This window comes from Penaeus japonicus, unplaced genomic scaffold (assembly GCF_977035675.1).
Source record: "Penaeus japonicus unplaced genomic scaffold, GWHDUDI00000001_assembly GWHDUDI00000041, whole genome shotgun sequence".
Lineage (NCBI taxonomy): Eukaryota > Metazoa > Arthropoda > Malacostraca > Decapoda > Penaeidae > Penaeus > Penaeus japonicus.
Window position 1 is genome coordinate 26324116 of NW_028234443.1, and position 17500 is coordinate 26341615.

General features: G+C 46.7%; 1 long non-coding RNA gene across 1 annotated transcript in view; it reads right to left on the reverse strand.

Moving 5' to 3' along the window:
• Window positions 1-1018: 1018 nt before the first annotated feature.
• The window catches only part of LOC147466828 (uncharacterized), a 33760-nt gene continuing 17278 nt past the window's right edge, over window positions 1019-17500 (reverse strand). Inside the window, exon 2 of the long non-coding RNA XR_015190771.1 lies at window positions 1019-1092. This is a non-coding gene — a long non-coding RNA (uncharacterized LOC147466828). The remainder of the gene's footprint in view (window positions 1093-17500) is intronic.

Consider the following 17500-nt stretch of genomic DNA (forward strand, 5'->3'; position numbering starts at 1 on the left):
CTAGTTCTTAAAATAGGAGAAATTTTATATTTTCCTTACTTTTTCAGAGTTAGATATAGCTCATATTACTTTCTCTGTCTCTGGCTCTGTCTCTCCTTCCATCTCTCTCTCTTTCTGTCTCTCTTTCTCTCTCTCTCTCTCTCTCTCTCTCTCTCTCTCTCTCTTTCTCTCTCTCTCTCTCTCTCTCTTTCTCTCTTTCTCTCTCTCCCCTCCTTCTGACAAACATCCAGACGGTTACAAAATCAAAACCGAAACCGGAGCCTTTAAAACCCAATCATTTTCTCTCTCTCTTATTTTCAACAGATGGAATATTTAAGAACTGCCGCTGCCTTGGGAGGCGCTCGCGGCTCTTACGACCTCCGTTAAAGATTTTGCAAGATTTCGGAATTTCGTATGAAGAATGGACTTTTCATTTTTCTCCTTCTCATTTTCCCTGTTTTGATTATTAGCTTGCTATTGGACTGACTTTCAGAGTGACGTGAATCTAATCTGTGTTGTTTACTGCTTGTTTACTTTATCAACCTACTCTCCATCTATTTTCAATAAATTAGCTTACTTATAAAGACTTTAACAGTGCGTGTTATCTCCCTTGTCTATCCGTCAGGGTAACATATCTATTAATTTATCTATCATTCAACACTATGCCCATTTTTTTATCTATCTGATACCTGACTATATTCATATGCCTGTACCTTAACTAGTCAATTCATGTAAACACTTTTCTTTTTATCAACCATTTGATTTAATTAATTTTCAGTGACTTCCTTCTTGATAATAAAATCGGGATATCATTATCATTTAGAAGTCTAATCTGTAAGCTATCAATCGATCAAGCAATCTATTGATCTATCGATATCTATGTATATCTATACATATGTATCTACTGTTCAAACTAAATTAACAAATAATGATCCTAATTAAATTGTGAATTATGTTTTTTTTCTCCTTTTTCATCTCCACTATTTTGTCTTTTCTCTACTTCGTTTCTTCTTTTATCATCTTTTCTCTTCTTTGCCTCTTTTTGTTTATTTTTTTCCTTACCTGGACGTGAACGGAGAAGGTCTTGCCGCTGGAGGCAGATAATTCCATTTTCTGTAAAGAAAAGAAAAACAATATTAGATTATTAATGAATATTTGAAGCAATACATTCATACATCCGTGTGCGTGTGTGTGTGTGTGTGTGTGTGTGTGTGTGTGTGTGTGTGTGTGTGTGTGTGTGTGTGTGTGTGTGTGTGTGTGTGTGTGTGTGTGTGTGTGTGTGTGTGTGTGTGTGTGTGTGTGTGTGTGTGTGTGTGTGTATGTGTGTATGTGTGTGTGTGCGTGTGCGTGTGCGTGTGTGTGTGTGCGTGCGCGGGGTCTATTAGGATGGTATTTTCTTTGGACATAAGATCGATTTTCCTTTGCTTCCCACTCAACCTCTGCTTCCCGCCCGCGCCGCCGTCGCCATTACCGTTACCGCTGCCTCCCGATTGACTTCATTACACATTCGCCGATAATTGGATGTCATTTGGTAATGGTTGCTGAGAATGATTGTCAATAATCGGCATACAAATTGCAACATGCAAAATGCAGATCCGATATGTCCTTAGCCCCCTCTCCCACCCTCCCCCCCCCTCCCAATCATCCTATCCCATCCATACCCCTCCTTACGTTTCCCCTCCTCCTCTCCCCCAGGTGAATCACACTTTTTACCCCCACACCCCCTTCCCCCCCCCCCTTTCTTCCCCCCCCCTTTGCTGAGTCACCCTTTATATGTCTCCCCCCTCTCGTTGTACCCTCCCCCCCACCCCTTCTCCTTGTCACGCCTGCAATTGCAGTTGTGTATTCGCGTGAAATTCCCCCATGGCGCTCTGTGCCTTCCCTCACCTCCCACCCTCCCACCCTTACCCCCCCTCCCCCCTTTACCCTACATTCCCCCTCATACCCCCTCGCCTCCATTCCACCCCGCCCCCCTTGCCCCCCTCCCCCCAAGGGTCCACCCCGCCCCCTTGCCCCCCCTCCCCCCAAGGGTCCACCCCGCCCCCTTGCCCCCCCTCCCCCCAAGGGTCCACCCCGCCCCCTTGCCCCTCCCCCCCTCCCCCCAAGGCTCCACCCTCCCCTTTGAGACTCCGAGCGTCTGTCCCCACTTGTTGCCCTGCAGGACACTTGTTGAGGCACTGGAGGCAGGGGGAGGAACTGTTGGGGGGGGGGAGGGGCGGTGAGGGGGCGGGTGGGGGGAAGGACTGTAAAACTCACTGTGCAACAAGGTGCAGTCCATGAGCGGAGGCGATATCAACGTTGCAGAAGCTGAGGGCACACCAGGAACGAAGCCCCCCTCCCCCCCTCACCCCCTCCCCGCCTCTCTCATTGTGTTTGCAGGGCGTCTTGCATAATGAAAGGACATAAAATGAGAGGAGAAAGAAGGGGAATGATAATAACGCCAAAATAACAATCAAAGAGAAATGTAAAATGTGAAAAGGGAATATGAAAAGTGAAAACAAAAAACAAGAGAGAGAGAGAGAGAGAGAGAGAGAGAGAGAGAGAGAGAGAGAGAGAGAGAGAGAGAGAGAGAGAGAGAGAGAGAGAGAGAGAGAGAGAGAGAGAGAGAGAGAGAGAGAGAGAGAGAGAGAGAGAGAGAGAGAGAGAGAGATCTATAGATAGATAAATAGATAGAGAGACAGATAGAGATAGACAGATAGATAGAAAGATAGATAGGCAGATAGATAGACAGATAGATAAAAAGATAGATAGATAGATAGATAGATAGAGAGAGAGAGATCTATTGATAGATAAATAGGTAGATAGAGAGACTGATAGAGATAGAGATAGATAGATAGAAAGATAGATAGATAGTGAGAGAGAGAGGCGAAGTAAATATTGGACACATAATCCTCTCATCATCGTACTCACTACCTCATAAGCCTCATTATCCTCTAGTCGTCTCCGTTATCCTTTCCTCCTCCCCATTATCCTCTCCTCATCCTCATCTCCTGATACTAATCCTACATACTTGTTTCCTCAACATCCAATCCGTTCCTCGGAATCAGCACGATTTTCAACATCATTATTTTTTTAAAAGTTACGTAAGTCTTTATTTCGTTTTATTTTGTTTGTTTGTTGATATATTTATTTTCAGGAGGCGCTTATATATTGTTTGTCTTTGTGAATGGTTTTGGATTGGCTGTGGACGCTATCCTTCTTCGCGTCGCCTTTAGAATATCGTCTTTTTAAATCGTTCCTTTAAAAGCGTCCCTTTTGAGTATGCGGTGATGGCGCGGATTAAACTTTCCGTTCCGCGGCAAAACAGCTCGCGAGAAATGCTGTTAAAATCCTTTGGTCGTCCCAAGTTTAAGGGCTTTTTCGAGAAACGTTTTTCTTTTTTTTTCGTGAGCATAACAAAAGTTGGGCCACAATATGCGGTCGTATACATGCACGCTACACGCAGACACACACACACAAACACACACAGACACACACACACACACACACAGACACACACACACACACACACACCCACCCACACACACACAGACACACACACCCACACACAGAAACACACACACACACACACACAAACACAGACACACACACACACAGACACACACACACAAACACACACACACACACACACAGACACACACACACAAACACCCACACACACACAAACACACACACACACACACACACACACACAGACACACACACAAACACAGAGAGTGTCTCTTCAGTACGCCGGCAGGTCGAGCCCGAGTACGAGGATTGTTTTCCCCTCTTTTCTCGTGCCTCTGTCTCCCCTTTGTCCCTGCAGCCGATGCCACCTGAATGAGCCGCTGCAGTGAAAAGTACGCCGTGTTAATGCAACGCTGAAGCTATACATATGTACCTTTTGTTCAGACGCCCTCCATTAAGGGCAGATCTAGTCCAGGCAGTTCTGACAGAGAAAAAGGGGACCAGATGAAGCAGACTGAACAGGGAGAGAGCAGACTGAACAGGGGGAGAGCAGACTGAACAGGGAGAGAGAACAGACTGAACAGGGAGAGAGCAGACAGAATACACTGAGGAGAGAACACGCGGCGGTGGCTGTGTAGACTGAGAATAGACAAGAGAGAAGCATCTGATAGACTGAGCAAACTGAGTTAAGCGAACAGACTGATTGAAATAAGTAGACGAAACAAAATTATGAGATCATGCAGACAAAGGCCGCCAGGTTGACCCCAGCGTCGACCTGCAACGTGCAATGTTTGCAACATTGCACGTTGCATGTATTGCCATAGCTACTGCCACTGAATTCGCTCGAGTCAAACCGGAGGTCAGAGAGAAAGAGAGGGAGGGAGGGAGAGAGAGAAAGAGAGAGAGAGAGAGAGAGAGAGAGAGAGAGAGAGAGAGAGAGAGAGAGAGAGAGAGAGAGAGAGAGAGAGAGAGAGAGAGAGAGAGAGAGAGAGAGAGAGAATAAGAGAGAGAGAGATAGAGATAGATTGATAGATAGATAGAGAAAGAGAAAGAGAGAGAGAGAACGAAAGAGAGAGAAAGAGAGAGAGAGAACAACATCCGGCACTATTTGGGTTTCTCTTTACTCGCACTCTCGTCAGCCAAGTCAACAAGGCAGAGATGTTGTAAACACGAGTTAATTCATGCAATTTCATACCTGGAAGGTAGTCACACACACGCACACACACAAACACACACACACACACACACACACACGCCAGCCTGAACCACAACCAAATAGGAGACAAAAGGGAAAGAGAAAGAGACAAATAAACCGCAAATGACGAGAAAAAGAATTAAGAGAATCGATTAAAAAGAACGAGCCATACAAACTTATTATAGGTCATAAGCTTAATTACGCCCATAACAGCTTAATGGCACCGGCTTCATTATATTAGCTTGCTTGATTTCCCTCTCCCTGATTAGGCTGGAAATGGGCAAATATACGCAGCTTTAACTAATCTTCTTGCTTTTATTATGATTCATTTTTTTCCTTTTTCTCCCTGTTGGTTATGCTTTATTATTGTCTTGATTTTTTTTTCTCTACTACTGTTTATTATCATTTTAATGGGGCTATTCTCACTATCGCTTTTATTCATCTTTCTTTTTATTTCTCTAATGTTCATCTTCATTATTTTCTAACTGAATGATATGATTTTATATGTTTATATTTTTATCCTTTGATAATTTACTTTTTATACTTTTTACTTTCTATTTCTTATCTTCTCTCTCTCTCTCTCGCTCTTTTTCATCTCTCTCTCTCTCTTTCTCTCTCCCTCTGACAACCCCCCCCCATTCTCTCTCTCTCTCCCTTACCCCCCCTCCCTCTCTTAGCCTCATCAACACAACTCATTTCCTTAAATGCATTGAACGAAACCAAATAACTCATTTCCTCGTATTTTTCTAAGTCTAAGCTTCTTTGGGAGATTCTAGACGAAGCCTCACAAGAGGTGGCAGATATAGTCGAAGGCACGCGGATTAACACGTGAGGGAGGGGGCGGAGGGAGGGAGGAGAGGAGGGGGGGAAGCGGGGAGGGAGGGAACAGAGAAAGGGAGAAGAGGAAAGTTGGGAGAAGGGGGAGGGAAGGGAGGAAGAAGAGGAGGGAGGGAAGGAGGGGAGGGGGGGGAAAGGGGAGGGAGGGAACAGAGAAAGGGAGAAGAGGAAAGTTGGGAGAGAAACGGAAGAAGGGGAAGGGAAGGGAGGAGGAAGAGGAGGGGAGGAAGAGAGGAAGAGAAAAGGAGGGGGAGGAGAGGGGAGGAGGGAAAGAGGAAGAAGGAATAAGGGAAGATGAATAGATGGAGGGATAGACAGCTCGATAAAAGATAGACCAAGAGCAACTGAGAGTTACAAACATACAAAATCCAAGTCGTTACAAACACACGAAATGTGAAAATTATGACAAGATATTTCCCACACATCCATTCGCCCCTTGGCACTCACTCCCCCCATCAACTAGTCCTCCCACCCCCTCACCCCCACCCCATTATTAACCGCCCCAACGCCCCCTCCTAACCGCCATCCTCAACATTAGTCACATAGCACCCTCTTCTACCCCCCTCCCCCCTGGCACCCACCCACCCCCCATAAGTCCCCTGACGCCATCCCCCCTCCCCCGCCCACACCATTAGACCCCTGGCATCCTCTCGTAACCCCCCCCCCCCCACCCCACTAGCCCCCTAACGCCCCCCCCCCTCCCAGAACCCCACCATTAGACCCCTGTTACCCTCTCCTACCCCCCCCCTCAGTCGTCCCTTGACACCTAACCCCCTCCCCCACCCCCACCATTAGACCCCTGGCACCCTCTTCTGCCCCCCCCACCCACCCCCACCGCAACCCACCACAACCCACCGCAACCCACCGTGGCTCTTCGGTCCCTTGCCAACTGCAACTGCAACTGCTTACCAATTCTCTTCATCTTCATTTATTCCTATGATTTATTCCCTCCTCTTCACTTATCCTTCCTTCCTTCTCCTCTTCCTTCGCCCATTGGCTCTTCTCTCACTCTCTCTTTATATAATATGTTTATCTCTCTGTCTATTTTCTTTATATTGCTTCATCTATTTTCTTTTCCCTATCTATCGAGACATCTTTCTTTATATATATTAATCTGTCAGTCAACCTGTCTCTCCATCTATCTTTATTTATCTATTTATCCATCTAAATCTATCTACCTATCGACATATCAATCTACGTCTATCTATCCATCTGTCTAACGCACTGTCTAACATATTCTGTATTCTCCCTCCATCTCTATCTATCCACACATCTCTTTCCATCTATCCCTATCTGTCTATCCTTTATCCACCCCTCTATCCCTATCTCTCTATCCACCCATCTATCCCTATCTCTCTATCCTCTATGCACCCTTCTATCTATCTCTCTATCCTCTATCTACCATTCTATCCCAATCTCTCTATCCTCTATCTACCATTCTATCCCAATCTCTCTATCCTCTATCCACCCTTCTATCTATCTTTCACCCTTCATCTACCTTGCCTATCTAGCTCTCATCCGGTTCCCTAAGGCCAGCAATAAAGCGAGCTGTGTTGCCTCGGCCAGCAGACACGAACTCTCAGCCAAGTATTTAATAAACAACTTGTCTCTCGGCCGGAGAATGAAGGAGAAGAAGGAGGAGGAGGAGAAGAGGAAGAAGGGGAAGGAGAAAGGGAAGAGGAAGGAGATGGGAGAGGGAGAGGGAGAGGGAGAGGGGAGGAGGAGGAGGGGCATGATATGAATTTACATATGATAATGCGTAGGTGGGAGGGGGTAACGGGTGAGAGGAAGAGAAGGAGAAAGAGGATAAGGAGTCGGAAAAGGAGGAGGAGGGAAGGAGGAGAATAAAATGCAGGAAGAAGAAAAGGAGAATAAATTAACTGAGGGTGAAACAGTAAATGACAGAGAGAGATCGAGAGATCGAGAGAGAGAGAGAGGAAGAGAGAGAGAGAGAGAGAGAGAGAGAGAGAGAGAGAGAGAGAGAGAGAGAGAGAGAGAGAGAGAGAGAGAGAGAGAGAGAGAGAGAGAGAGAGAGAGAGAGAGAGACAGAGAGAGAGAGAGAAGGAGAGACTGAAAGAGAAAGAAAGAGAGAGAGAGGGAGAGCAAATAAAAAAAAAGAAAAAAAAACGAAAAATCATCTCCAGCCTAAACAGAATCCCCGTGTTCAACCTATAATTGAGATTCGCCGCAGGGGTTTAAAAATAAACCCATCCTCACCCACATCCTCTCCCCCCCAACCCCCTCATCCCCACCCCACGCCCCCAATCACGGACCAGGCTTCATTGTGTGGTTATTCGCTGCGATTTGGTTGTGGTTCTGTGGTTCTGTGTAACTACACAACAACAGTAACCAGGGATAGTGCAATGGTTGTGGTTGTGAGTGACTGGTTGATTATCACTGTGGTTTACCCTGTGACCCGAGCCGCCCATTATCTCGGCGCTAGAACCATTCACGGCATCAAGTTTCCAGGTCTAATCGTCCAATCGCGCCGCCATTCCAATCGCGCCGCACCAATCACACCAGGCTCGCCAATCGTCCTCGGTTTTCTCCAGACGTTTATCATCTTCTCTTCTTTTGTATCTTTCTCTCCCTTTCCGTCTCTCTCTCTCTCTCTCTCTTTCTTTCTTTCTCTCTCTCTTTCTCTCTTTCTATCTCTCTCTCTCTCTGCCTCTCTTTCTCTTTCTCCCTCTCTCTCTCTCTCTCTCTCTCTCTCTCTCTCTCTCTGTCTGTCTGTCTGTCTCTCTCTCTCTCTCTCTCCCTCTCTCTCTCTCTCCCTCTCTTTCTCTTTTTCTCTTTGTCTCTCTTCTCTCTCTCTCTCTCTCTCTCTCTCTCTCTCTCTCTCTCTCTCTCTCTCTCTCTCTCTCTCTCTCTCTCTCTCTCTCTCTCTCTCTCTCTCTCTCTCTCTCTCTCTCTCACACACACACAAACTTTACACACATTTCTCTCTTTCTCACTCTTCACCCCTCCCCCCACCCTCCCCTCCCACCCCCCAATCCCCAAATACAATATATGTCGTCACGGGGGAAATAAATAGGTTATTAAATTATCATGATTAAACTCACATCTCCGCCATTATCTCCCCTCCCCTCCTTCGTCCCCCCTCCCCCCTCCCTTCTCCGTAGGCGGCGTTCAGAGGCGAAGGTAAAGGTCGTTACAGGAGGCCAGAACGAGCTATCGGGAACGGGTGACGAGAACGAGAACGAGCCCCTGGAACATTTCTCTCGGAAAAGAGAATTAGTGGTGATGCCGATGTTTTTTTTCTTTTTTTTCTAAGTCTTTTCTTTATCTCTTGTTTTTTTTTTCTCTCTCTTTCTCTTTTTTTCTCACCCCTCCCCTCTCTTCTCTTTTTGTCCCTGTCTCTTTTTGTCTGTTTGTCTGTCTGTCTTTCTCTCTCTTGCTCTCTTTCTATGTAAATTCCCTCTCCCCCTTTTCTCTCCCATCCTCCATTTTTCTCCCTTACCCTCCCCCTTCTTCTCTCTCTCGCTCACTCCCTCCTTCAATCCCTCCATCTCCCCTCCCCCTCTCTCCTTCTCCCCTCCCTCTCCCTCACTTCCTCCCTACCTCCTTCCATCCCTCCATTTCCCCTCCCCCTCCCTCTCCCTCCCTCCTTCCATCCCTCCCTCTCCCTCCCCCTCTCCCCCTCCCTCGCTATGCATCTGACTCAACTCTAAAGTCCGAGTCACAGCACCATTGAAGATGGGCGTGCGAATTCCCTCACAGCGAACCTCCGAGCAGCAGCACGGCTTTAGCGCCCATTGTGTTTCTTATTCAAGGGATAACATTAAAAGACTCCCATTTGCGCCGAATCTTTGCGAGCCAAGATAAACATAACACTGAGGAGGTTTTGTGTCTGAGGCTACTTTCAAGATTTGCCGAAGAGACAAAGTGGTGGCAACACTCTTTTTCGAGTTTGTGTTTGATGCCTCAGAGCTGTCGCTTTGCTTTCGGAACAGCTATGCCTTGTTCCCTCGCCCTCTCTCTCTCTCGCTCTCTCTCTCTCTGGGTCTTTCTAGCTCTGTCTCTATCTCTCTTTGTTTATCTCTGTCTCTCTGGGTCTTTCTAGCTCTGTCTCTATCTCTCTTTGTCTAGCTCTGTCTCTCTGGGTCTTTTTAGCTCTGTCTCTATCTCTCTTTGTCTAGCTCTGTCTCTCTTGTTTTTTTCAGCTCTGTCTCTCTTGTTTTTTTCAGCTCTGTCTCTATCTCTCTTTGTCTAGCTCTGTCTCTCTTGTTTTTTTAAGCTCTGTCTCTATCTCTCTTTGTCTAGCTCTGTCTTCCTTAGTCTTTCTAGCTCTGTCTCTATCTCTCTTTGTCTAGCTCTGTCTTCCTTAGTCTTTTTGGCTCTGTCTCTATCTCTCTTTGTGTAGCTCTGTCTCTCCTTATGTTTGTCTGCGTCTGTGTCTTTGTCGGTGCCTGTTTCTCTCTCTCTCTCTCTTTCTCTTTCTTCCTCTCTCACTCTCCTTTCCTCTCTCCCTCTCCCTTACTCTCTCTCTCTCTCTCTCTCTCTCTCTCTCTCTCTCTCTCTCTCTCTCTCTCTCTCCCTGTGTCTCTCTCTCTCTCTTCCCTCTCTTTCTCTCTCTATCTCTTCTCCCTCCCTTTCCCTTCGCTACGCCTTGTAAATTTTTGGGGGCGTTGGCCGATCTTCTCTCTCTGCCTGGAGAGCATCGACCACCTCCCCCTCCTCCCTCTACGCCCCCCCACCCCCTCTCTCTTCCCCCTTGCCGCTTCTCGCATCCAATTGGCCCGACGATGCTGACCCATCCCCCCATTCGTCCCTCTACCCCCCCTACCCCACCACCACCTGCTGACCCGTTTCCCCCCCTTACTCGTCCCTTTACCCCCTCCCCCCTGCCTCTCCATCCACCTGCTGGACTGTTACACTTGCTCAGTAAGAAGTTTCGGAAGAGCCTTGCCTCATCAGTGGGAGGGAGGGAGGGAGGGAGGGAGGGAGGGAGGAAGGGAGAGAAGGAGGGAGGGAGGGAGGGAGAGAAGGGAAAGAGAAAGAGAGAGAGAGAGAGAGAGAGAGAGAGAGAGAGAGAGAGAGAGAGAGAGAGAGAGAGAGAGAGAGAGAGAGAGAGAGAGAGAGAGAAAGGAAGAAAGAAAGAGAGAAAGAGAAAAAGAGAAAGGAAATACAGAGGAAGTATAAAAGAAAGAGCAAGAGCAAAAAGAGACGAGAAATAAGAACGACAATGGAAACAAACCCAATACAACGGGATTACTTCCCCTACCCCTCCCCCCTCCCCGTCGCACCTGACCGAAAGCACCCTCGGCCCAGTGCATCCGCCTCTCCTTCTTAATCCTTCGCCCACCTCCTTCGTTAGGACATGAGGACGACTACAGGGGCGACATCCCCTTCCCCATCCCCACTACCACCCTCATCCCGTTCCCCCCTCTCACCCCACCTCCTGACCCTGGCCCCCCCTCCCCTTCTCCCCTTTAATATCTCCCCCTGCCCCTAGTCCCTCCCCCTTCTCCCTTCTCACATCCCTTCCCAGCCTCCCTTAATGCCCCAATCCCTCCCTCTTCCCCCCACCACATCCCCTCCCCTCGCCTCCCCCTGTGGCCCTCCCCCTACCCCACTTCCGGCAGGCAGGGAGAGAGAAACTGCCTTCGTCCCAGATTGGTGGGCAATTGTACCCAATTGTGAGGGATTTTCGCTCCTCTGTCCTAGGGTCATTGCGGCGAAATTGGCTCGTGTCGTGGGCCCCTTGTTCGCCAAGGTCATAGCGAGCAATTCAAGGTCGGCGAGTTTTGCAAGCCAATGTAGCTGGTGCATTGTCCCTTGTTTAGCACGTGTGGGGGTGGGGGCTCGGGTGGGGGTAGGGGGGTCCTCCGGGTTCGTTTGTGTGTGTGTGTGTGTTTTGTTTGTTTGGTTGTGTGGGTATCTATTTCTCTATTTGTGTTTGTGTTTGTTTTTGTTTATTTGGTTATGTGTGTGTGTGTGAATGTGTGTGTGTGTGTGTGTAAGTGTGTGTAAGTGTGTGTAAGTGTGTGTGAGTGTGTGTGAGAGTGTGTGTGAGTGTTATTTAGATACCTATGTGTGTCCGTGCGTGTGGCTGCAGTCATACATGCAAATGAACGGTCTGCTTCAGGCAAGTCCGTCATTTCTTGCCAGATCACGAATACCTGCCTGCTTGCATGCCTGGCATCCCTGAGACTGTCTGCCTCCGTGCTTGAAAGAGCAAATGAGATTCAGATGAAAATCTATTGTCTGTCTGTCTCCGTGTTTCTTTTTCTAAACAATGCGATTTTGCCACAAGACAAAATCGCTAGATTATACGATTTATACGATTTAGTGACCCTTTTTTTTGAGAAAGATGTGGATTGGAAAATTGTTTTTCTATATTTTGGTAATTTTTAGATTCTTTTTCAGCCCTCCTTTTGCTGTGTGTAGCGAATTTTTAAACTACTTTAGGGTCTTGCCACAGTTGGAAAGTTTTTGTTGTGTTGAAAAGACTTAAAAAACTGCTTGAAAAGTGTAGCAGTTTGTCCGGCGAAATGGGATACACTGCAAGTTGCGTATCAAGTGTAATCAGATACAACATATTCTCTCTTACTTGTTCGTTGACATGAAACAAGAATAATAGCTTTTTTTCTCAATGACAACGTCAGTAATAAGATAAAATGCATAGATAGTTATCTTCAGGTTCCTTAATGACATCAGCAAAGTTGAAAATAAAGGAACTAATGAATAAACAAATGACAAACGGAGATCGTGGGAGCGTAGGCGTTCTTGCAGACGTTGATCCGCGGATTCTGGATCCCGGATGAATCTATTGACGAACGGGAGTGCATCTCGCCTCCAAAGACGCGGGTACGGGTGGGAGGGTCTTTTTGGTTGCAAAGACGCTCGTTCGGTTGCAAAGGCGGTCACGACGGAATATAAAGGGAGATGGAACAAGAGAGGGAAGAGGGAGGGAGGGAGGGAGGGAGGGAGGTGGGTGTTGTTCTTGTCTTCTCTTACTTGAATCTATGTTTTTTTTCTTTGTTTGTTATGACGTCACTGAGTTCTCTCTACGTCATCTGAACGTCTCTATTAATATTCTTCACAAAAAAAAAAAAAAAAAAAGATTCCAAATCTCACGTTTCTCCCTCCCCATCTGTCTGTCTCTCTGTCTGCCCCCCCCCCCTCACCCCCCCCTCCCGCTCTCTCACCCAATTTACTCAGCAACTAATCACCACCATATCCTGTTACGTCCTCGGCCATCACGCACATCATCTCTGGCCCTGCCATTAAATACACTGTAACTAATTCCATTTCCCCGGCAACGACACTTTTCTCCCAATCTTCTCTCTGTTAATTCGTACTTCTGTCTTCTAATCTTCCCATTTTCTCATTTTATAGATTTGAAATAAGAAAAAAAAAAATCATCTTGACACTCAGGAATACAGCATGGGTCATCTCGCCATAGATAATCACGGGACTTTAGACGTTATGGAGCTCCTTTCGGAATAAGGCAACATAACGGTATAACGACCAATCACAGACCTTCAGGAAACTTCCCTCCCCTCCCCTCCCCCTCCCCCCCTCCCTCCTCCTCATTATTTAGGGGGAGGGAGGAGGAAAAGGAGGAAAGAGGGAGGCAAGACAAGAGAGCGAGAGCGAGAGAGAAGAGAGGAAGAAAGAGACAGATAAATTGAGAGAGAAAGGGAGAGAAAGAGAGAGAGAGAGAGAGAGAGAGAGAGAGAGAGAGAGAGAGAGAGAGAGAGAGAGAGAGAGAGAGAGAGAGAGAGAGAGAGAGAGAGAGAGAGAGAGAGAGAGAGAGAGAGGAAGAAAGAGACAGATAAATTGAGAGAGAAAGGGAGAGAAAGCGAACGAAAGAGAAAGAGAAAGAGAGAGAGAGAGAGAGAGAGTAAGAAAAAGACAGATAAAATGAGAGAGAAAGAGAGAGAAAGAGAGAGAAAGAGAGAGAAAGAGAGAGAAAGAGAGAGCAAGAGAAAGAGAAAAAGAGAGATGAAGATGAAGATTTGTCACACAAAGAGTTCAGAAAAAGGACGTAGCACATATGTTTCTCTAGGACAAGGCGGCCTTGAAGGCGAGGTCATTTGGGTAGGGTAGGGTTGGGGGGGGGGCGAATGAGGGGTGAGTGAGGGGAGAGGTATGGGTGCATGAGGGGATGAGTGGGGAAGAGGGGGATGGGTGCAAGGGGGGGAGGAGCCGTGTCCGTTCTGTGCAACAACCTTGAGTTGCTTGAGGTTCCTTGCTTCTGCTGAATGTCAGGGACTTTTTTTTCCTCTTCGTCTTTTTTTTCCTTCGGGAGCAGCGCGTCTGACTAAAGAGTGTGGCGTCGCATCGATTTTTCTAGAATAACCGTCCACAAACGCACACATACGCACATACGCACACACACACACACACACACACACACACACACACACACACACACACACACACCGCAACCCACAAATCTGATCTATGTGTAAGATAACACTAACATCTAAGAGAGCCAATGGATTATCTGGTGTATTATCAACCGATAAACAGTCGGGTCGATGAAAGAAAAGAGAGAGAGAGGGAGAGAGAGAGAGGGAGAGAGGGAGAGAGAGAGAGAGAGAGAGAGAGAGAGAGAGAGAGAGAGAGAGAGAGAGAGAGGAGAGAGAGAGAGAGAGAAAATAAGAGAGGAGAAGGAGAGAGGAGAGAGAGGAGAGAGAGAGATGAGATGGAGAGAGAGAGAGAGAGTGAGAGAGAGAGAGAGAGAGAGAGAGAGAGAGAGAGAGAGAGAGAGAGAGAGAGAGAGAGGGAGAGAGAGAGAAAGAGAGAGAGAGAGAGATAGAGATAGATAGATAGATAGATAGAGAGAGAGAGAGAGAGAGAGAGAGAGAGAGAGAGGAAGAGAAAGGCCGAGAAATAGAATGAGAAGTAGGAGGAGGGGGGGGGGCGCAGAGGCGAGGGTGGTTGCCAGGTACCCTTTATAGCATCGGCATTCCAGACCACACTTTTCCAAAACTCCTTTGTGTGGCGACATTCCAGCAGCCTCAGAGAGCTCACCCTGGGGAGGAGAGCAAGGGGAATTCACCCTTAGATCGGCCTCGCTTAGGGATTAATATACGCTCCAGTCGCATATCCGTTTCTCTCTCTCCATTTCTCTCTCTTTCCAAAAAGTGTTTTATTTTTCTTTCTTTCTTTTTGTTTCTTATTACAAGTGCCTTTATAGGGTACAGGGCGTTAAGGCTTTATTTTGCTCGAAGGAAATAAGACAAATAATAGGTCACAGATGACATACGGTAATTGGATGGCTAATTATGGCGATAATCCAATTACTGTCACTGCGGTGGCGATAAGTGAAAAATTAAACCGACGGGATAATGATGATAATGATAAAACTAATTATAATAACAATGATAATGATAATAGTAATGGTCCTAATGATAATGATAATAGTAATGGTACTAATGATAATGATAATAGTAATGGTACTAATGATAATGATACTAATGATAAAATGATAATGATAATGATAATAGTAATGATACAAATGATAATGATACTAATGATGACGTAAAATATATCAGCCAAGAAAACAAACACAGAAGAGAAACAAAGTAGCTGTGGGCGGGCTTGTCATCACGGCCTCCTCCTCGGGGAAAAAAGTGGGCGTCTCCCAAGCGCTTGGCAAGGGCAGCGTCTTCGGATACCTCCTTCCTCCCTCCTTCTTCTTTTCTTCCTCTTCCTTCACTTTTCTTCTTCTTTTACCTCCTCTTCCTTCCTTCCTTCCTTCCCTCCTCTTCTATCTCCCTTATTCCATCCTTCCCTCCTCTTTCTTCTTACCTCATCCTCCCCTCCTCTTCTCTCTTCTCCTTCTACCTTCCTACCTACCTCCTGCTTTCTTCCTTCCCTCACTTTCCTCCATCCTTCCAACGGCATTCCCCCCGCTCCACCCCGCTCCACCCCCTCCCCTACTCCCCCTCCCCTACTCCCCCCCCCCCCCAATCCTACGGTACACCTGCAGGTATCTAATTCCTTATAAGGAGTATTCAAGTCGTACCCGATCTCGCCTGACCTTCATCCTGGCTATGTTTAGTTTTGCACCAAGTTCATGATCAGTCCTTCTCTCCTGTTGCATTCTAATTCGAATACATTTATACAACGTCTTTGTCTTCTGATTGTAATTCTTTGGTAGAAATATTTTGTTGATCTGGTATTTTCGAACCGTCTTCCTCTCCCTCCTCCCCTCCTCCCCTCCTCCCCTCCCTCAAGCTACGGCCATACACCTGTGGACTGCCACTGACCTCTCTCTGTCAGATTCCATTCATCGCCCATAAAACTGCCTCCCTTTCTCCTCCCTCCTCCGTGCCTCTCCCTTCCTACCTCTTCCCTCCCCTCCCTCCGTCTCCCTTCCTACCCCTCACCCCCTCCCCCTTCCTTCCCTCTCTCTCCCTCCCTCCTTCTCCCTCTCTCCCTTCCTACCTCTTCCCTCCCCTCCCCTCCCTCCCTCTCCCTCCTCTCCCCCCCCTCCCCTCCCTACTTCCTCCCTATAACCTTCCTCGCTGTAGTAATCGGCGTCCCCAGTGACCTCTCGCCCGCCCGGCTCGTCTGGCTAGTGTTATTTCATGGTCATGGCTTCTCTCTGTGTGTGTTTGTGTGCTTGTTTGTGTGTTTGTTTGTGTGTGTTTGTTTGTTTGTGTGTGTATGTTTGTTTGTGTGTGTGTGTGTTTGTGTTTGTGTGTGTTTGTTTGTGTGTTTGTGTGTTTGTGTGTGAGTTAATTTGTGTGTTTGTATGTGTGTTTGTTTGCTTGTTTGATTGTATGCGTGTGTGTTTGCACGGGCATGTGTACGTATATATATATATATATATATATATATATATATATATATATATATATATAAATATGTGCGTATGTGTACAAGTATATGTGTATGTGAGGATGTGTCTAGCCTTGCGTGTCGCCAAGTAATCACTGTATCAACTCTCATGACTACAGTTGCATGACAAAATGCGAATCGTTCTAAATTGCCACCGACATTTCGTGCACGAAAAGATGTCCCAGTGTTGTAGGGAAGCCAAAAATACATAAAAATCCCCCAAAAACGAATGATGCCATAAAGTCGATCTTTATTCGTGTATACAAGATGGACCTAAATTAGCGGACATTATTTCTAGATTGGTTCGAGAGAGAAAGATATATATATATATATATATATATATATATATATATATATATATATAGATAGATAGATAGATATAGATAAACAGACAGATAGATAGATATAGAGAGAGATAGAGATAGAAAGACCGATAGAGAGATAAAGAGACAGAGAGGTAGATTGATAGAGAGATAGAGAAATACATAGATAGACAGAGAGAGAGAAAGGAGAGGAGAAAGAAAAAAACAAATAAAAGAGAGATAAAAAAAAAATACAAGAGAGAGAAGATATAAAAGCAAAAAGGAAAAATTGAGAAAGAACTGAAGTTTTTCTGCTTATTTTCCATTTGTTTTTTGTTTTTCTTTCTTAATGGTTTCCCAGGAACTGCGCGGGCAAAAAGGATTTAACGCAATGAACCCCGAGGTTAGATTTATATTTCGGGGGAGGAAGAGGGAGAGGGGAAACAGGGGAGTGGGGGTAGAGAGGTGGGGAAAGAGGGAGAAGGAGAGGGGGAAGGCGAGAGGGGGAAGGGAGTGGGGGAGGGAGGAGGCTACGGGTGCATGGAGAGATGGGATGAGATGGGATGGGGGGGGGTGCAAGGGGGAGGGTGAGAGGAGGGGAAGGGGTAAGGGAGACGGAGACAGGAGGGGAGAGTGGTAGGGAAGGGGGAGGGGGAGAGGAAAACGGGGGGGGAGCAGAGGGTACTTGGCCACATCATGTTAATTATTCGACCTTCATACTCATCACCAGACCCCCCACCCCCCTCTTCAATTTATCTTTTCCGCTTTCTCTCTCTCTCTCTCTCTCTTTTTTTTTCTTTATCTTTCTCTCTCTTCCTCTCCTTATCTCTCTCTCTTTCTCCCTCTCTCTCTCTCTCTCTTTCTCCCTTCTTCCATCTCTATCCATTCCCCCCCTTCTCTCTCTTCTCTACTCTCCTTTCATCCCCCTAACCCCGCC